The sequence below is a fragment of the Athene noctua genome, chromosome Z, assembly GCF_965140245.1.
Source record: "Athene noctua chromosome Z, bAthNoc1.hap1.1, whole genome shotgun sequence".
NCBI lineage: Eukaryota > Metazoa > Chordata > Aves > Strigiformes > Strigidae > Athene > Athene noctua.
In genome coordinates this window covers 68,254,292-68,276,727 of record NC_134077.1, presented here as the reverse complement: position 1 = coordinate 68,276,727, position 22,436 = coordinate 68,254,292, and the positions used below count along the sequence as shown (strand labels likewise).

The following is a 22,436-nucleotide window of genomic DNA, read 5'->3' as shown; positions in this document are numbered from 1 at the left end:
TTCATCGGATTTCTACATAGTACAAGGCTTGGTATTTCAACTAGTATTTCAGTATCAAGACAGTAACTCCTATTTCAGGTGTACAGTTTTTTATAAAAACACATAGTTTTGACAGAATGACTTTACATAATTAATACTCCCCCCCTACAGTCAACAGTCAAGTAGCTCACTGTTTATAAATATTACTTTTACTGTATAGGGCTAGAAACCTGAAATGACTACATTGCTTATTCCCAGAGGAAATCTTTTTCTTCGAACAGGCAACACTTTAAAGAGTTATTTCAAATGATAGTGTTCCAAGTACAAGCAGGAAGTATGGATAGCTGGAGGGCACCCTAACCAGTTTTTGCTGACTACCTCATCTCTGCCTCTAAAATTATCACATGACTGAATTGCATAGTTTCACCTTGCAGGGAGAGCAATTAGTTTGCCTGCTCCCCTCCCACTGGAGACAGAATACCAGCCTCCCACGTTTCAGGCAAATTCATAGCACAGAGAAAATTTTCCCATGCTGATTTAAACAGTAATAGTTGGATTACACTTAATTGTAGATTTTCTCCAACCATGCTAAACCATCCCCCTGCTAATCCCAATGTTAGAAGAAATGCATATAGGAGAAATGAAGTAGGTAAAAATAGAAGTCCAAAACACTTCGTTACTTTTTAAAATACTGCTATTCTGCTTCAGTATTGAAAAATTATATTCAATCCAGGTATTTAACATCACCATGTATCATGAGAGAGATGTCTGCCTGATTTTTAAAGATCATTCTTCATATATCCTGGTATTTTCTTAAGTGACAAATTTTCTGAAGTGTCAAACAATGCATTAGTGACAAATTCCCCTCACTGTGCCCCTTCAGCCCTTGGAGTTTAACTCCTCTCACATTACAGTATTTATTGAATTTCCAAGCCAAACGGTGTTCTGCTCCATAAAATTCTGACAAGTGGACTCTGCCAAGCTAATAATGGCTTCATTCTGCTGAAATAAACTTATTTCACTGCGGCAAACAAAATGACATGACCTGGAAAGGTTATTTTTAACTGGATAATGACTCAATTCAAACCAAGCTTCTCTCACTAGATTCCTGAATACTGTTAAGACAAATTCCTCAAATGTAAATATACCCCAACACCAGTTTTCTTCTCTGTTGCACTCTCTGGACATGGCTATGGCAAGTATTTTCAGGTCTGTGTTGTTTGATTTTCTTATTCAGTAAACTTGTTAAACAATGCCTAGTGAGAATACCTCAGCCGAGTGACCTAGCAAGCAGCAACACTCATACAGGGAGGTTGTGTCCTCACATGTTCTTTTTCTCTCATTTTAACATTTTTTGTCTATTTCTTTGACTAAGTTACATAAGAGCTGTCTTAATACATGACAAATTTGAGAAGTATTGCTTTGAGACTTATTACTTGATATTTCAATGACTCTCCTCTCTTAATCTTACAATAGTTTTGACAACACCACCTTTACAGAAGTGTGGAGAATAAAGGATTAGAGAGGTAATTACGCCTTCCAAAAAGGCCATATCTTCTACACCTATTTCAAGTTCTTCATAATGGTCATTCAGTTAGTGAACGCTAGTGAAATAGTATTCATAAATGCCCTTTTCGAGCTACCTATATTCTGCTATTAATAATATGTATTTTCTGCAGCCTACAACCACAGTTTAACCATCAGTTTCCGGTCAGATCTACAACATATTTCAAATGACTGGAGACCATGAGAGAACCTTTGTAACAGCTGGTATCTTGTACAAACATTCTGTACCCTGCCAGGTCCATCTTCTGAGCACTAATAAGAGAATCCTTGACTGCAAACAGCCAGGCTCCTTCAGAAGTAGCTCAGTAAAGAACTGTTAGAACTCCTACTGCAAACAAAAGGAGCAGAATAATGATCATTCACCAAAATAATGAGTTTCAGAGAATAAAAGAAAAAAAATACAAACAGAAAACCACAAGAGTAAAAGGAACACTGTCATTCTGGTAAATAATGTGGCATTGTCTGTACTTTATCAACGGTCATGGTGAAGGAGTAAGAGTTTTGAAATGATGCCTGAAATTACTTACCATTAAGCTAGCAAAATGCAAATAGCTATCTTATTTCTTCCTCATATTTTCATTTTTTCTTTAATGAATATATCAAGTAATTTAAAACATTAAAAAAACAGAAAGTTTCTCAACAAACTGTTGAAGTCTCAAATCTATTAATCCAACAGTTCATTCTGGTATTATTAATCCTTATCCTTACCTCTTGCCATGAAGGTGGCTAATGGTACCCTGGGCTACATTAGCAGCTAACATTGTCATTCCAACTGGTCAGGGGAGGTCATTCTTCCCCCCTACTCAGCCACAGAATTTACACCTGTCTGTCTTCTGAGAGTGAAAGATACAAAATCATTTATATGCTTGTTTCTGGTTGTTTTGTTTTGTTGTTTTTTTTTTTCCTGGGAAATAACTGTAGTTCTCATGTATCAGAGATTGTGTGTCCTATAACTTTAGGAATACTTCGTTTCTGGCATCATGTTAACTACTTCTTAGACATTTATTTCTAAGTTTTTCAATGTTCAGTTTCTTTTTAGAATGTCCAGCTCTCAGAGTCAAGTGGACAAGCTTCAGTTCTCACTTTAAACATGTACCTTTTTCGGGGGTGGAACAGAAAGAATTATAAAATTTGAAAATTTAAATACCCAACCCAAAACAAAGCAGAAGAGGCATAATTTTAACTATTCCAGAATATTGTAATAATCAGTTTTGAAAACAGGCACCCCACTAAGGTTTAATGAGAATAAAATGACATTGCTATGACACTCTTTCCTAGTTTGTTATCCTGCAGCATAAGCTGCCACAGTCTTTACTGATGCCGATTTGAAGTAGACCTGAGAGCACTTACATACCTCAATTACTCTTTCAGAAAATGAATCTAGAAGTAGCAAGAGCATGTTATTTACTACTTAGTTAACTGAATTTACCCAGACTTTTAGCAAAAAGCCTGCTTTTCCTAATTATCTGTGTCTATCACTACTATTTTTGTGTAGTGTGGACACTGAGTGTAGTGTGGTGTAGACACTGAGAAAAGGTAGCCAAATCATACATCAATGTTATCAATTGCACATTTTAGTTCCGTGTCATTAACTACAGAACCACAAAATGGCGGAGGTTGGAAGAGACCTCTGGAAGTCATTTGGTCTAACAGCCCTGCTCAAGCAGGGCCACCTAGAGTTGGTTGCCCAGGACCATGTCCAGACAGCTTTTGAGTATCTCCAAGGATAGAGACTTTACTACCTCTCTGGCTAACCTGTGCTAGTGCTCACTCACCCTCACAGTAAAAAAGTGTTTCCCAATGTTCAGACAGAATCTCCACTGTTTCACTTGATGTCCCATAACAGGACAGTAGACAATGGGTGTAAGCAGAGCATGGTGACAATTAACCCATTCTTCTGTTGCTGGACACCACTGAAAAGAGCCTGGCCCCATTTTCTTTACACCCTCTCACCAGATATTTGTACATGTGAAGAAGATCCCCCAAGCCTTCTCTTCACCAGGCTGAAGTCCCAGCCCTCTCAGACTTTTCTCATAGGAGAGGTGGCCCTTCTCTGGACTCTCTCCATTATGTTCAATGGCTCTCTTGTACGGGGGAGCTAGAACTGAAGACAATACTCCAGGTGTGGCCTCACCAGTCCTGGTAGTCACAGGTGGTTGTACAGCAGAATATGCCAGCTTCAGCAGAGGAAACTCACAAGCAGCAGATTGCCTTACAATCTGAAAAGCTGTCTTACAAGATTTCTGTGTACTGTTATGTCTGGTGTTCAGAGTGCAGAGACACCTTTCCACACTATCAAGTTCTGAAAGAAATAAGGAATCGTTTTAAGGTCACAAAAATAAACAATCCAGTTCAAAGCTCTGAAAAGTCCATTAGAAACAACAGCAAGCATAATTTACCAATGAGTAATTACAAATGATTAATTATTGAATTTTGGGAAAACTTTTTTTAACTACAAAGTGATAAATGGCAACAAGTCTATAAAAATTGGCTTGAAATCTACTTATTATAAACACTGAAGTCGTTTGCAGTGTAGAAGCATGTGAACAAGAACTCATATTTAAATCATGCTTGTGACAGAACTCAAATTTATACAGCACAACCTCTAGAGCTTTCTTATCATGCTTAAAAGTGAAAGGTTGGCAGCACCTTTCTTTCTGTATTCAACCTATCTGTTTTTTTAATACCTGAGACTAACAGATTATTTGTGTTGTGTTTATTTTCCTACTAAAAGATGCTTCTCTAGCAGAAAGCAAACTACTGAAGTTCTTCCTGTTTCATAAACACTATTGCTTTAAATATATTTGTAAGACTTTTTATCTTTTTATTTTTTAGCATCAAAAACTGTAAAGGGCATTCACTTGCTTGCAAGACAATATTTGAGAATAGAGTACATAGTTTGTTTTCAGTATCAACAAAATGCACTAAACAAATGTTGTTCCAAAAGAACATAACAAATGTTATCATTTACAAAATTCCAATTGCATAGCTATGAAAACTTGTTGATATTTTACTGAAATGGAATGGATGACCTGAAACTGAGAACCATTTCCTAAAATGAGATTAGGAAATTAGCAGCAGAGTTGTGTTTTGGGTTTTTTAAAATGTCATCCCCTCTAAAATGTAGCTGTCTAACAAATCACATTAACTATCTTGAATCAGTTTTTACTTAATGCAAAAGTACTTAAACTATGCAAAAATACAGGGACTTTTTGTTTAATGGCAAGTGATTCCCATGCCTATTATAACTGATTTTTCCCCAGGTATTCTTTATTTAACTTATATTCATGATTAATAGATGCTAAGCTATCTGGTATGTAACTGCTAAGAAGACATTAAAAACAAACTAGATAGTGTGTAATTAAAGTCTACTTATCTGTAAAATCCCTTTATGTTCATATGCTTTACTATAAATGGCTACTAATAAAATACATTGTTTGGAAAATACCAGAAAATTTAAATTGAGACATGGCTAAACAGTCTTTCCATACTAGCTGCATGTCTTATATTCAGAGATTTCAAAATAAAGGTGCTCATGTCAGTGTGAAAATTCACAACAGTTGACCAGAATGCCAGAAAAAATAACAACATATTTTTTTAGAAACACCTAAACAACAGGTTAAAAAGCAACAAACAGATTTATTCACATAATTAAAACCAAAAGCATAAAGGAAAAAAATATATTAAATCAATCCAAGCCAGAATGTCCTAATAATGTTGTTGCTGAATGCACAGACAGAGATCACATGCCATTTAGAGAGTGTACATATAGTTCAATAGACATTATGGCAATAAATTAAAACAATACAATTTTGCTTTGTGTAGGCAAAAAAAGAATCAGTATAAAGCAATATATGAAAAGATATATACACTTGTTAATAACTCCGTAAAAATTCAGACGAAATAAACCTTTAGGTTCAATACTAAAAATAAGCTGGTGAAATAGCAGTCAGTAATATAAAGGCAGAAGCATCATGAGCAGCTCTGTAAGGAAAAATTTATGAAGGAACATCACAGAGCTAAATATTGGCATGCTGCTTATGCATTGCCTAAGTGACAATTAAAAGAAGATGTAACAGTATGCATATATTTGCCAGGGCATAAGGAAACTGATGTGCACAAAATAGAAGAAATTCAGTGATTATCAGGAGAACATTCTGGAAATAAAAGGTATCACCAGGGAAAGAAGCCTTCTAAAAAACATACAGGAAATCCCTCAAATTTGGATATTTGAAAATATTCTAGACAAACAGAAAAAGTTAGCATGGAAAAGAATCATAAGAGTGAGGATGAAGACCAGCATAGTTCAGGGTTTTTTTCTTTCTCTTCCCCATAAAGCAGACTACAATGCAAGTTGTCATTGTCAGGGTTAGTCCCCTTTGAAACAGCATATCAGTCTTACAGTGCTGTTTCTTAGCATGTCACCTAATTTTAGTCTTCTTCAAAGAAAATACATTTTATGCTTTTAAAAATACAACTCAATTCAAACTCGGTACTGTTTCAATAGTATGTATCACTGACTCTGAACTTTTTTTCCAAAATTGATATGTAAAGCAAGTCTTTCAGGAAAGTGAATGACCAAAACCAGGAATATATATATGCATAAAAGTTGAAGAGCTCAGTGAAAGCACAGGTAGAAATTCATATGACTCACGTTCAGGGCTATGGCCTTGTATGTTTAGAAGTAAAGAACTGGAGATTTGACAAAATCTCAGAGATGTCCTTTTCTTGGAAGGAGGGAAAGTTGATAAAAGGGTCACAAAAGCCATGCCAATGCAGTGGTGAGACTGGAGTATTAGAAAAAAAATGAAATCCAGTGGATGCTTATGCGCCCAATCCAGTTTAAGCACACAAATAGTCTCAGGGATCAAGTGGTTTAAACTGCTTCTGTGTTTTACAAAATCAGGTCTGTATGAAAAGATCAAAAATGAGCAAGCAGAAGGCCTCCTGGAAGAGGCTTTAACACAATCTCAATGCTGTCTACCATGAGCTTGTGTTTCTTCAGCCTTTGGCTTTTGAGAGTTATCAACACTACACATTTTCCTACATCAACTGAAATACTAGTTTCACCTTTATTTCTCCTGGTAAAATGCACACATTCCCCCACAAGTGTTTTAGAGGGTACACTTTAGGTATGAGAACAGAGATCCTTCAGTCCCTGACTCAGCTACAGCCTTTAAAATCTTAAAGCAGCTCATCTTAAAAACTCTTCCCCACTACTCCACTACTTGGTAGAAGATCAAAAAACCACACACAAAAATAAACAAAAATCAAGAGCAATGCAATCTGCTAAATAGGAAGATGCCAGGTAGGAAAAGTGAGAGGTATTCACATGAGATCTTTTACGATTATGTGTGCTGTACTGAAAAATCATGAAGAAATGTAATATGGGCATAGAGAAGAAAAGCACAGAGAATTCAGTCTCATGATAAAGATGATAATACAAACCAGGGCAAAACCCACAGATGTTCTCCAATGAGAGAAACATTTATTTCAACTCATGTTTCTTTAACATGGCAAAACTTCCACTCTAAGCATATATAGTTCTATAGGGTAAAAGCAAATGGAAAAAAGTAAGACACCACCAACTCACCCATCAAAGCTGAAAATCTTTAGAAAACACCTCTGATGGCAAACTATAGAGTGCACAGTGGGCACAAATTTTCCTTTCTAGTATCTGTATCGTCAAAAATCTCAAAAATCAACGGAGTTTACAGTTCCAAACTAGGAACAAACAGCATAAACTTCATTTGATTGCAGCAGGATCCTAAAGACTGTGTGAAGAATAGAGGAAAGGTCATTTAGCTTGCAAACCCAGGTTTCCACTGTAGAGTGAGACCAGCAGGTGCACTAGATGTGCAATACAGTCTCAACACAGATGCACATCTGAATTAAGATTCTGTATGTACTAATATTTTCCCAGATTAGTACTGCTAATGACAAAACATCTTTTCTGTCCAGCTGAAAAGTACCCAATTTATGATTTAGTAGCTACAATTACATGTTTCTGTTTCACTTTGGTTTTCTCTAAGAAAGTGACTGGGTGCTAGAGATGTTTTGATTTGACAAGTAAGTAGAATGTGACCCATATGTGAGATTCTTGCCATCAAGTCAAGCACACTTTTCTAAAAATAGAAACATCTCTGTGACTGATGAGCTGCCTTCCAGTTCTTCCCTGTCTATTCATCTACCAGTGTCCTGGAGAATTGGCTTTGCATTCATTCAGTGACAGATGTGTCATCAACTACTAGGTAAAGTTAAGAATATTTCACTAAGGCTATATAAATTCAGGCAGAACGCCTTTACATGCAAAGGAATTCACTGCCAAGTGTCCTAATCCCTTTCTGCTTTCCTGTGCTATGTGGTGGATTTCCTATCCTTTCTCCCTTTCTCATTCCTCATGGGAGACTTACTTCTATGCAGAGACTGAAACCATCAAACAGCATTTCCTTAAGGGTGTTCTAGAAAAAATGTGATAGGACTCTCCCTTTAACACATAACTTGGGTGAAACTGAGAAACTACTTCTGAGATCTTTCGCCACTTTCTCAACTTGATAGTCGAAAGCAAAAGTGCAGAAAATATGATTCACCAAAACGTACAGGCATTTCAAATACACATTCATCACTATGGGTGTGCAATATCCTCCCATGCCATGTAAACCAAGCACTCTATGTTATATATGTCAAACAAAACAAAGCAATAAATAAATGTGCATCAATACCAAAAGTCATAAAAATTAAATTGTCAAAAGTGCATGTTTCAGAAAACTTTACTATACTGAGGTGTTCTGTACCTGCTACACAAATACTGATGTATATAATGATAGTGATCCAATGCAGATAATACCCTCAATGATTCCTAGATGGGAGAAAATACATGTTGCATATGAAAATATTCTAAATATTGCTAAATATGTTATTCCACGATGCACTTGGAAGCTGTTACACATATAAATGTTATCCTCCATATCAATATATTAAAGTAACAGAAAAATACACACTGTTCATGGCAACCAAGCTTTCTGCTCCCCAGAAAAGCTGAAGCTGATCTAATCACAACAGAGACACAAGAAAGGGACAGAGAAGCTTATCAAGATCCTCTGAAGAGGCACAGGAGAAGTCAAAGGTGATAAACAAAGATATCAAATAGTCAGTATTCTCCTGATAACATACTTTTTATTCTTGCCTTTATCCCTTTTATTATCAGTAGTTCTTCCTTTTTCTTCTTCCCTTCCTTCTACTTCATTAGTAAAAATCACAGGACAACCTTCCCACTATGACAAGATAGAGCAAGAGGGCAGATAAGAGAAGATAAGCAAAAATAATGTAGAATGAAGTAGTTAATAAAAGACGTTAAAAACTGGGTCTAGTGTACTCTCAGGAATCGTTCTTCCTGAGCCACTATCCACAGAAAATTAATGATTAGTAGCATAACAGTCACACCAAAAGTAGGAAGACCAGTTCAGAGATCTGAACCTATGAAGATCTAACAGTGAAAATCCTTGTTAAGAAATGAAATTTGTCATCTGTGCAGTTACACCCCTGCAGGCAATCAGCTGGCCTGAATACATTCCAGTCATTGACTACTTAACTTAGTTAAGAAACTGTAAAGTGGTGACACAGTCATTCCCTATTAATTAGATATGTAAGGAAACCGTGACAACAAATAACTTTTAATAAAACCATTAGCAAATTATGTCTAGGCAAACCAGTAAGTAAAACCTTCTCACCCTGTGGTCTAATAGATTGGTAATGTCTCCTCAAAGTACAAGGTGAAAATCACATAATTTATGATACCTAACACAAGAATGGGAATGGACAAGAAAAATATAAAGAAATGAAGCAAAATTATGACTGTGCTTAGTTGACATCATCAGATGATTGCAGCTCTAATTTCAGGCTGTTTGGTGGAGAAATGCACAATCTTCTGTCCTTACTCCCATTTTTTCAGAAATTCAGAATTTGTTCTTGTGACAGCTTTAATAACGACCAAGTATTTGCCCTTGGTGTTGTACAACTGAAGGGGTCAGCAGTGGTACCTCCTCAACAGACCAATTTCTTAATTACAAATTTATACTCATATTCTAATAGCAACCAGCTCAAATTTGTGCTCTGTTCTTCTATTGCACAGTTCTTGTATTATTACGGAGAATCTGTAGTAGATCAGGTTTGTAGTAAAACATTGTAGTTTTGTGGCTCTTCTCAATGCCAACAAGAGCAAATCTTTGAAGTTTACAAATATAAAAAATCCCAAACAGCAGAAATTAAAGTAGTTCCAAAAGAAAAGGCAAAAACTAAACAAAACCAAAAAAAAGAGCACACGATATTTGTTTTCTTACACTATACCATTCCAATGTTAACGTTAGCGTTGCATTGGTCTGAAGATATGACAAGACTTTATATGATAAATGTAGAGCTGAAATTGCAGTCCACCTAATTCTTTTTGTATATGGATAACATTAAGTGCATTTTTAACATGATGATACAGTTAGGACTTAGAAAAGCTCAGCACTGCAGTGCAGCAGGCATTCTACAGAGCTGAACACAGATACTTCTGTTTCCTCATTCTACCTTCTGCCCAGGTAAAGTGAATCTCACTATATTTCAGGCCACAATACAAGACAATGTAGAACTTTTCCTTCATACTGACTAAATTTCATGTAATTCAGAATACAAGATACTGTGCCCAGACCTTTCTCAACAGAATCTCATTCTCCTTTATAATTAATTCTCCTATATAATTATAGCTAATGTTCAGACTGTTATGTATCTTAATGTCTTTCAATTTTGCATCTTTAATAATTTTCCCTAGAGAGAAAAAAACCTCTTTTAAATTTTTAATTTAAAATCTGTAATTCTCAAAACTCCTTTACCTGATCTACCTCTATTTATCTAGACCAACACTAGCTGCAAGATACATGAGCTAAACCACACTTTAAACAAAATGCAAAGTGGCAAAATCATCTCTCAAAATGAAAAATAAAGTCCTATCATAATGGGCTCTTAACTGATATCTGAGGATAATGCATTAATATACGTTCCCAAATTACATTAACTGTGACTTGTATGAGCCTAATTCAATCCATACAGAGCAGTGATTATATTAATGAATGAGAAGGTATTCAAGACTTCATGCTAACAATGTATTTATGTCAAGAATTCATGCTTTATTTACTACACAGCACTCAAACTCTTTTTTAAGTACCTGAATTACTAATTTCATTATGAGTACTCAATTCTGACATGTGGAACCAATTCACAAGCAATAATGTATTGTATGTCATACACCTGTATCATAGGCAATTCTATTATTCTCATTTTATACAAAGGAACTGAGAACACCATCTTGGTCTGGATCAAGTTCTGGAAGATAGGGCCTGAAAAGGCGTATCTCTTGATTAATAAATATACTGAAAAAGTTACCAGATGTCAAACATTCATGTTCAGACCTCTCACAGATGAGGATTTATGAGTTTAGCCTGGAGTCACCAGCCAGACTACAGGACTGGAGGAAGTTTTGTTTGTTGCAGAATCCAGTAAACTTGATAATGTAGCAACAAAAGTGATGCAGAAAGGGAAGAATGGTTTATAATTTATTCTGGCTCAAGTATGTCTTTCTCTTAATCCTAATGTTACGTTCACTGCTGGGTGCAGTGAAGTGTAATACTCCAGGATAAAATTACTCACAAAATGTGAAAACAGTTTGTATTTTGCAATAATCTCGGTAGGTGTCTCCAGGCTAATATTAGCCTATTACCACTTAAATTGTATACTGAAAAAGTTGCAATAATTTGTTTTCTTGCCAGAACATAAAAAACCACAGGGTATGAGGAAATACAGACACAAAGGGTAGAGGTGTGGGCAAGATAAGGTAGCTGTGGCAATGCTGATGATCAGCAGACTCCTTTAATATGGAAATTAAGTTTAGTATTGGAACAGGGGGTAAACTAGCTAAGTCAGTTGGTTGATCCTGCAAAGCCTTATAGCCTGGCGTAATGGTTGGAAAAAAGAAGCTGCCCCTCTCATTTCCTCTGCAAGGTCTCCACAGAACCAAAGCTGCTTCATTTAGTTATCCTTTCAGTATGTTTTTTTCTTTTTATTTGTAGGTTGTGGGCTTTTTATTTGCAACTGTTGTTTTCCTGACATATCTAAAAATCTAAATATACTACTTAGAAAAAATCTTAGCTCTTATATAATACTTCAATATCCAATAGGAGACTGTCATAAAAATCAGACACTAATTTCACTGTTACACAAAATCAAGTTCAAAGGTTTTTAAGTACAGATTTCTCCGTATTCACTTCACAGTTCCTGTAAACAATTACTCATGATTTTTCTTTCTACTTCAGCATACCTACTGTTGCAGAAACTGTTGAAAAGTAGCTCTTTCATTAGGATCAGTCTAAAGCTTGCTTGAATTAGCAGGAAATTTTCCATGGACATGATGGAATGTGAATACTAACAACCTGTTTCTTCTAATGAAGTTGAAATCGGTTTGAAAACAGTTTATCAATGTACTCAAAGTCTTGCAGGAGGCCAAATAGTGGACAATATAAGAAATATATCACATATTGTGTAAACATAGGTCATGGAAGCACAATAAATCCTTAGCTTTTTAGTGTTTCTGAAGAGTCATAAAACTTCTCTTTTTTTTTTTTTTTTTTTTTTTTCCCCCCAGTTACCTGTTTCAGGTTTAGCTATTTATAGATACATCCTGATCTAGCCATCTTTCTTTAGGATCATTTAGTACTGTCACATGGTAGTTGGAAAGCACCACTAACAACACATTTAAGTATGGAATACAAATCTGTATTTCTATAATGAAAATATAACTCATGGAATGAGTTAAAAATACCATAAAATGAATGGGTTTAATCAAGAAAAAAAAAAATTTACCCAAGTAAAAACTCCACAAAGAGTGAAAACAAAGATATATAGCATAGCTAGCATCAGGAATTAAAATAGATGTAGTCTTCATACTAACATCAAGTATTTAAAAATTTGGTTTTTGACACACACAAAAAAATCTTGAATTTCATTTGAGATGGCCAATGACCCCCAAATTTTTGGGAAAAAAGCTCTTAAAATTTTAATTTCTAGGACCACATATAAAATTTTAAGGATTATAAATTATTGAATAAATAGCAAAACTATTCTGCAATTATTAAATTCACATTCCTTTTTGAGTGTTGTCATTTGATAACAAGTGTCTTGTAAATAGGAATTTGGAACACTACTAGAAAACACGGCATAACTCACTTTGTTAAAAAGTGCTAACCAAGTTACTGTATTTATTTTGCAGTTACTGTATTTATTTTGCACTACATTTCTCTACAACTGCAGAGTACGTGTACTTTAACAACTCTGTACAGAATGGAAAAACAATCATAATTCTGTCACAAAATAAAACTGCAACTAAAAAGACAAAAACATTTTCGTTAAAAGAAAATCTGCTGACATTAAAGAAATTTTTCAAGATTAAAATTTTGTCTCTGAACATTTACACTGCAGTTTGTTTGATGATATGAACTGCAGCACCTAACAAGTTGCTACCAATGAACATCACAATCACTATAATCAAACAAAGCACCCCCAAATTAGGAAGAAATTACACTATCATTTAGAAAGTACTTCTATGTTCTAAATGAGTAATTATATTTAGAGATTGTAAATGAGCTTGAGGTTGCCCTGAAAGGATGCTTTTTTGGATTATGGTGCCAGTAACATCACTATTTTTGTGGTATTACTTTGCCACTACTGTGGTGACATTAACTTTGCCCCTATTGTGACAAGAAAGCCTCCTAGTACTGTTCAGATTTGAAAGTGTAGACTTGAGGAGTGGGATGGAGACATCTGGGGAGAGTCCCATGAAAGTAGTTTGGAGGAAATAGAAGAATTGGAGGAAAGAAATGTGCAACCTGTCATTAAAACAGAAAGGTATACGGGTCGACAAGGTGGGAACCCCTGAACCACTGTCTATACAACTCCCTGGACAGGACCCAAGCTTAGTGAACTACAGGCCGTTATTGTGAAAATGAAACCGAGTATTTGTGGAGGATTTATTTAACAGGGGAGATTGAATTCTGTTGAGTAATGACCAGACGGGAGGGTTCTGGCGTCCCAGAGTTTCTTTTAAGTGACAGACCAGTCAATAACATATCAATGGCTTACTGGGCTGGGAGTGTGGACCTAAGGAGTGTGGGGAACCTGCTACCATCAAGGTGAAGGGATTGTTGGAATTAGCAGAGGGAGTACAAAAGGCTCCTGGCATTCAGGTGATGTATAAGAGGGGGCAGTACATAATACCGACTGCTGTGCCAGCAGATTCCAGCCACCGTAGACCTCTTACTAGAGAATTCCCGTATGCCTTAAAGATACATGTCAAGGCCCTTCGATAAAGGGTGCAAAGGGCCATTGAATGTAACCAGCAAAACCTTTGGACCCCCTCTTGTGCATGTGTTTACGTGGATGGAAGTGTTGCATGACCTGGTTGCTTGTGGGCATGAGATGGGACAGACTGACACAAGTGGTGGCATGGACAGAAATCAGAAGGTTTGCCAGGTTAGTCAGAAACTCCATCCCGAGCAGTCCCCTCATAGACAGTTTGAACCACCCCAGGATGGGTCAAGTCGACCTTATGATTCAGGAAGGAATGATCTCTGGCAGAAGGCGTTGGCACTGGGTGCACCCCTGGCAGTGTTACACAGGCAATCCACGGACAACATCCATAAATTGCTGGAATTGTTGGAGGGGAAAACCAAGAGCAAAGGGAAATGCATGCAACCATACTCCCTCAGGAAGGGAAATTTAACTCTTTTGTGGTATCAAGAAGTAGTTGAGAGAGTCAAAAACCTAGAAGCTCTGGTTTGGGGGTTGGGCTGCCCACTCTGCAAGGTGAACTCCTACCAATGGTCTGTTGACAAGGAGCCTTATACACATTTTCCTGTGGGTCCTAGATGCATAAGTTTATAATTTTTAATTGATACAGAGGTCCAAATTAGTGGCTTAAACAGGCAACAAGCCACTAAGTTAGGACTTAAACCGTCAAAGAATATTATAAATATAGTAGGTGTGAAGGGGCTGGTAGAAAAATGTCCCATAGTGAGATCGCAGTTTTGGTTACCAGGGGAAAAGAGGATGACAGCTATGAAGGTGGTTTTAAGTCCTTATAAAGGAAATATATTGGGGTTTGATGTTTTGGCAGGTAAACAATGTTTTTTACCAGATGGCATACTGTGGAGCTTTGGAGGTAGAAGGACAGGGCTGACTCATGTAAGAAATTTGCAGGTTGCTCCTTTATTGCTGCAATCTAAAGTAACCTGTGTGTCTCAATATCCATTGCCATCTGCTGCCAAATGGGGTATTTTAGAGTTAATTAATGATCTTGAGAAAAGAAAGATTGTAAGTTATACACATTCCCCTTATAATTCTCCAGTCTGAACAGTCCACAAACCAGACGGGGGGTGGTGGCTAATGATTGATTATTGGAGACTGAATAGTTAACAACCCCACTTTTAACAGCTGCTGCCCTGAATATATCAATAGTAACAGCAATGCAGGCAGCTGCTTATCCATGGATGGCTGCTTTAGATGTTAAAGGTATGTTTTTTATGATTCCCCTAAGGGACAAGGATAAACCTCAGTTTGTCTTCACTTGGGAAAGGACAAAATACACCTTTAATCAACTCCCAAAAGGATATAAACATTCCTCCACTATTGCTCACAATCCTTTGGCCAAACTTCTCAACACTGTGGAGGTGCTGTCAGGTGTCCATATATATCAGTATATAGATGATATTTTGGTTGGTGGAGATACTAAAGAATAGATAGGGCTGAAACCATTTGGGACCTGTTAACTAAGAATGTCCTAGATATTCTGGCCTCTAAATGTCAAGGTCCTTGGCAAGAAATTAATTTTTTAGGAGCATGGTGGTGGCTGGAGCAGTTGTGGTACCTGATGATACTCTGTAAGTTATTGAAAATGGGCAAATTTTGAGTAGTAAGGCAGAATTACAGTAGCTGCTAGGTACACTGGGATAATGGAGAAAGCATATACCAGGATTTTTAGTGATTGCTTGTCGTTTATATTATTTGCTTTGAAAAAATAGAGTGGGATTGGACTTTACAGCATCCAGAGGCCTTGAATATTTTTAAGAATGAACTTAAGATCTACCAGAAGTTGGGGCCCTTATACCCAAAGAATTCATTGAGGGTGGAGTGTGGATTTGTAGAACACGCCTCCTATTGTGGTGTGTTTTAGAAGGGACCGCTGGGACCAGCTAGATTGTCGGTATTTTCTTCTAATTCATTTAAGGAAAATGAACAGTGGTATTCAGAGTGGCAGAAGGGACTCCTCTTACTTACTAGGGCAGTTAAGGAAGAAGAAAGGTTACGTGTCATGCAAGATACTGTAGTACAAGGACCTTTTCTTCTTTTAAATACAATTCTTAAGGGATCACCTCCCCCTCGAGGGGTAGCCCAGAAGGCCACAGTGCATAAGTGGTATACTTATTTAGAGGGAGTTTTGTCAGTTCTTGAAACTAAGAAGAGGTCCAGTTAAAATCTCCAAGCTCCAACTGCCTATAAATCCAGATTTGGTTTTTCTAGGCCAACCCTATAACAGTCAAGGAGGTATGTGAATTGACTATAGATTCAGACACACAAGGAGTGTAGTTTACTGATGCATCTGCCTGTCGAGGAGGATTAAAATGGCAGTATAAAGTAGTAGCTTTGGAAGTTGGTACCAGTAAATTATAGAAGAGGGAGAAGGTAGTGTGCAGGTGGGAGTTGCATGATTTTTTGATGGCAGCAGAGAATGGTGCCACTGTGATTTACACTGACTCCTGTGCAACTTATAAGGGTGCTTCAGAATGGATATAACAGTGGGAATCTAATCAGTGGCAAGTGGGCTTTACAATTGTTTGGAGACCCGAGGACTGGCAACGATTGTTAGAAATAGATAGATCATGACCCCTGAAGGTGAGCTGGGTAAAGGAACATGGAAAAAATGGAACCCCTGCTGTGAGATGGAATCAATGGGTAGATCATTTGGCCCACATTAAGGTAGTTGACAGTGATAAAGAAGATTGGGACTGGCTGGCTGAGTGGCTACACATTAAACAAGGTCACTCAGGGAAAACAGATCTTTGAGTGTCGGTCTTGGGGATGGCCCATGTCAATAAAAATATGTAAAGCAGTTCTTACGGCTTGTCTACAATGTCAAATCAGGCTTAAGGCTAACCATCCAGATCAAGACCTGGTCCAGCATATTAAACACGGTAAGGTACTCTAGAGTACCTGGCAAGTTGATTATAATTGGTCCTTTGAAGCCATCTCATGGAAGGAGATATATCTTGGTGAGAGTAGAGGTGGTGTAAAGATTAACTATGGCTACAGCTGTTAGAACAGCTACCAGATACCAAACAGTCAAGAGTTTTGCAAAGATGGTTTAGTATCTTGCCCATCTCTAAATGGATTCAAAGTGACAAAAGATCACATTTCACAGACACAGTAGTGCAAGACTGGGCCAAGGAGAAAGTATTAAGTGGGTATTTCATACACCGCATTATCCTCAGGCTAATGGCATCGTCAAGCAGATTAATGGTTTGATTAAGACACATGCCAATGTCTCACGACATAACTGGGGCATACAGTTATCACAAGCAGTTTCTATTGTTAACCACTGGGGAAATTTAGGGAACCCAAAGATACAAGCATTTTGCCCTATAGTTAGCAGTTGGTGATACTCCTGTATTTAACAATCACATGGGCCAGTTCCCATTGAAAATATATGCTGGCCAATTTATGGTAAAGTTACATTCCATTGGCATTGTGCCTATGACCTTAGCAAAGCCTAGAGGTTTGCATGCCTGGGATGTCTTAGATAAAGGTGGAAGAACTCACTGTACTAGTTCCTGATAGATAATTCCTGACTTTTAACTTGATGTCTGGGTTTTAATTCAAGGCCTAGCACTGTTTTCTTTTAGGATCTTGAAGAAACAGATGGTTTCACTATCTCTGTTGCCAGTGGTGATGGTGATCCATGTGTATAATCAAGACTTGGATGACAACGTGGTGGTAGAGGAAACCTTTGGACTTTTTAGAATAATATGATTGAACTTGGTGCCATTAAGGGAGGAGAGTGTATTTATGTCTGAATTGTGTTAGTGCTACTTTAGGTCAACAAATGAAAGAAGTGGCAAAAGATGAGAGTAACTGTGGTGGATGACGGGATATATTTCAGTCTTCCCTGTTAAAATGCTTAATTAGTTTCCTTCAATTTTGATTATTATAGATTATATTGGCACATAAGTAGTGAAGTCTGTGTTAAAGCATGGGTTTTTTGAGATGTGTTTGTATAATTATCTAGGAATGCTGATCCACAATAAACACTGAGACTCACCGGGACTGCACACCCTTTTAACCTTGGAGGCTAGAGGCAACTGCACCACCACTTCAAGGAAACCTGACAAATCATGACTGTGGTCATGTGGTGGATTGTGTGGCAGGTGCACCCGCCTGATGAAAACAGAGTTTCTTGGCTGCTGAAGTGTAACATCTATTGATTGCTTTTTTCCATAATGTTGTTCTCAGGGCTTTATGGCACTTGGGGCCCTCAGCCAATGGAGCCAATATTGACTATGGATCAGATTTGGCTTGGGTATAAATGGAGTACCCTGGGGGAGCCATTTTGAGCTAGTCCTCCGTGGAGCAGCATGCTGTTGTCAAGGACTCTCCCCTTGGGTCAGGACGCCACTCAAGGAAACTCCCTGAGGTTCCTATGAGTCGGAACACTGCTCTAAAAAGTTCCTTGAGGTTGAGAGCCCTCATTTTTTTTTGAATGTGAATGTGAATGACAGTGTTTTGGGTTGTTGTTAAACCCTAGGAAGTGGTGATAATGTCATTCTCCTCTCACAGACATTCCAATCTTCCATTTTATGCTTGCAGAGTGCTGGTTAATTGTATTGACAATAATTTATTTTTTTTTTGGTTGTTGTTTATTTGAGAGCCTGCAAAACATCAAGTTATATAGTATTGTCAGCAATGGATACTAGAGCAAAAGGAAATATTTCTGGTTTATGCCTCAATCTGGTGCCACACTTTGCTCCTAAAGGACTTCGGATGTCTGTTCTACAGAAAAGAAAGGAAGCTTGTTACCTTTCAGGACATTCTTTTCCCGTAACTACTTTATAAGCTTACTTCTACTTAATGGAAAAGTGCCTCTACTGAAGAACTGTTTTGGGGTGGGAAATGGCAGAAATAGGAAAGAATGTGGGTAAGAAAGGACAACATAATTATCAGTAAATAAATTCTAATAGATTTGTTCTTTTACATGCAATTCAACCAGATAGAAAGGTGCAGTCAGTGAGCAGAACAACTAAAGATTTAACGCTGTAAAAGGATCCATTTCAAATGTGCCAACGTTTGTTTTATTATCAGTTGCAATCTGCTAAATTGTTATGACAGGTGTAAGTCACAAGCTAAAACATCCTTCTTAAAACAACAGTTGTGGGCCTTTATTGTTCACAAAGAATATCAAGGTTATTGTCCAGCTCAAATAGAAGAAGAGAGCTTCCATCAGCAGATGTCAAAATAGATAAACAGAGATCTGACATGCACTTGTAGAACTATCACCTGCGATCAGTGGTGCAATGAGAGCTTTATGGTGAAAATGGCAATGAACTGAATCGTGCTCTGTGCTCCAAGTATTGCTCAATTTAATACGATAAACATATGTCTTTCTGCCACGCAGCGTTCATTGCTGTAGTTATTTATACAATGATCTAATACATGTGCAAATTCCTTTCTTTCTATATATCCATATCCTGTTTAAGCACACTACCATAAAATTTTCCAGTGAAATTGTACATTTTTACATAGACATGACAGGAGAAAAGAAGATAGGAATCCACTGCCATGAAAACCATTTACTTGTCCTATGGCAAGATGGAGATATCTAATAACAAATTTTCTATGGTTTCAGAATGTCTACAACAAATGTTTATGTCAACTGCTTTTTAAAATAAATAAGCATTCAAAGGCACCTATTCACACCTTTCCAGTATTTGGTAGAGTATCGCACTATTAAAAATCACATTATTTGTAAATACAGTAAAATATAATCATGCTGCTTAAGATCACACAGGTGCAAGGACAATATCCAAAAGAAGAAAATACCCTGACAAAATGCAAGGGAAAAAAACAAAGCCTAGGTGTGGGTAGACCAAAGCCTGCAATGATTTATTGCAAATGTAGAAGGCCCTGTGAGGGCAGGAGGAAGGAAGGAAAGAAAGCAGGGAGGAAGAGTTATTTAAGTTTACACGGAATAATTTAATTTGGTCTAGCACCTTGTTTAATCAGAACTTTCTTTTCTGTGTATTGATGACTACCTCTTGCCTGTATTCCTTTTTGACATGTTCTAGATCTCCCCAAGTATCTTGGTAACAGTTCCACTAAAATTATTATTGGTTCCTTCTAGATTTTCATCTAATTATCTATACAGAGACAGTGATACTACCACAAGGACCACAGTCACTGTTTATTAGCCTTTTTAACACACTTTGCAGCTTGCCCTAGGCCTATGTAAGAACATTCACCATGAAATTCCCAAAGCACAGCTAGAATAAAATATCTTTTGGGTCTTGTGTTCCTTTAAGTATCAAGACTTCTCACTTTTTACCACTTGGAGTTTTAGAAAATATCTCTAAAAGTGACTCTAAAAAATAATCTCTTAACAGCTTTTGAAAGTGTTAAATGTCTCAATTAAAATTCTCAAATAATTAAAAATGTCTTAGTTAAATATATCAGTTTTCAAATAAAAGCTACTTAACAATAAATAGTGATACAGTCAAAAGAAACAGCACTATACTCTCCCCAAGCAAATAAGCCAGTAGTTCTGAAAGGAAGATAAATCATAAAGCAAAAATTCCCATGCCTTTCACTAGCAAAAAGTTTTCTTCCTTATGGATTATCTGATGTCTAACAATAGCTGCTTTTTCCTCTGCAGTGAAGACATTGGTGTCTCTCCTCTACTGACACAGAACTTAAATATTTTTAAGACTTGTGCCACTAAGAATAAAAATGGCTAACAAGATCAAAAGTTACCAATGTGGAGTAGAGATTATAGATAGAAAAAGCATTTTTGCTAGCTTCATTTAAAGAAACCTGACCAAAAATTACAAAGGCATTCCTATCATTATACAGAGGAAGGAAACTTTTAAACAACTTTCAGTATGAGAATAAAAAGCTCTCTCAGAAAACATTTATTAAAATTAGGATTTGAGAAAGATAAAAACATACTTCGTTTTACAACACACACTATTAACAGGCATTATCCTTCATGTAAGTCAGAGTACAAAATAAAGCCTTTCATTTTGTTTATTTAAAGCTTATATGGATAGGAAACATGAGAAATTACATATATATTCATCATTATTAATTACAATTAGCAAGCTTTACTACTGTGTTTTTACATAATAGTATGTAAATAACTATTTCACCACCTTTGACTAGAAACTTTCCCAACACAATACTTAGATAACTTGATATATCTTTTCTGTTCAAAACTGCACTATTAAAGGAGCTGTCATCCACCCTTTAACAAAGGATATTTGTATACTAAGCCTTAAGGTTTATCAAGATCAAGTATACTAAACAAGATCTATCCCTCTCTTAATAAGAGCACTGAAATAAACTGTTCAACTTGATATTTAATATTTTGGGCTTTCCTAACATGCATACAGTAAATTATTTACAAATAGATATATAACTGAAGAGAAAAATCAGGAACTCAAAGTAGCTCCTGGAGACACTTTTAATACAGTACAATAGTTAGTCTAGTCCTAGTTTATTTGTTTGGTTTTTTTTTTTTTTTTTAAAAAAAAAAAAAAAAGGTCTTGCAGAGTTTCCTATTGCCAGTGTATAGTGGAGGATGGAATTAGTTCAGCACCACAATGAAAAAGAAGAGCAATGCAGTCTTTTGATTGCAGAGGATAATCTATAAACACAAGGAACAAAGTTGACCCTCGATGTGATCTCTGTTCACCTCTGACAAGGGATGGCAATATAGAGATACCATTATAGGGTACAAAACAGCTTTTAGGAAACGTTCCTAAAGGAAATCATTCTTCTATTCAGCCATGTTGCCATAGAAACAGAACCAATCAAGTCTGTTCACAAAGGCTTTTATGTCAACTTCTGTTAGCAAACTCATATAAAAAGTAGAACTCAAACTAAATTAACATGACAGTCATTAAGCTATTAAGATAGGTAAAAGAAGATAATCATTTACAAACAAATGTATCACATCTTTCCTCTTAAATATACAGCTTTTAATGTGTAAATCAGCTTATTCCAAGGGTTTACTGCTCACTGCTACAGTTCAGTCTTACATTTTCATGTAATCTGAGAGGGCTTAATTTATATAGAATGTTGTCCCTAAATTCACCGAATTACAAGCTATACTTTTTTTCTCCTGTTTTCTTCTCCCATGCATTAAAGCAAGGCTGTATCATATCCCATCATCTTTGTAAACTTCATTCCTTCAGAAAGCATCTTTAATCAAAAGACTTCAGCTAAAAAAAATACATTTACTGAGGAAGTTTACATCCACCCCATCATTTCTTTAAAGTATTGATTCTGCAGAAAGATCACAGCAACTACTACCACTGCGTAAAGTGCCATAAAAGAGCACAATGAAAATGGATTTCCAAATTAAAACATGGCAGATTTCCCATAACTCCACATAAAAGATACAAAAGATATTATGGGTACCAGAATCTGGATCGTGGTATGTAACATCAGAGAGGAGTTTTATGTCTGTGGCATTCTTGGATGAAGATTAAAACTCGTGCAGGACTAATACTAAACCGTAGATTTCATGTTACTATACG

General features: G+C 36.6%; 1 protein-coding gene across 18 annotated transcripts in view; it reads right to left on the bottom strand.

Annotated features, from left to right (window-relative positions):
* PTPRD (protein tyrosine phosphatase receptor type D) overlaps positions 1 to 22,436 on the bottom strand; it is a 384,409-nt gene that overhangs the window by 321,011 nt on the left and 40,962 nt on the right. The window lies entirely within an intron of this gene.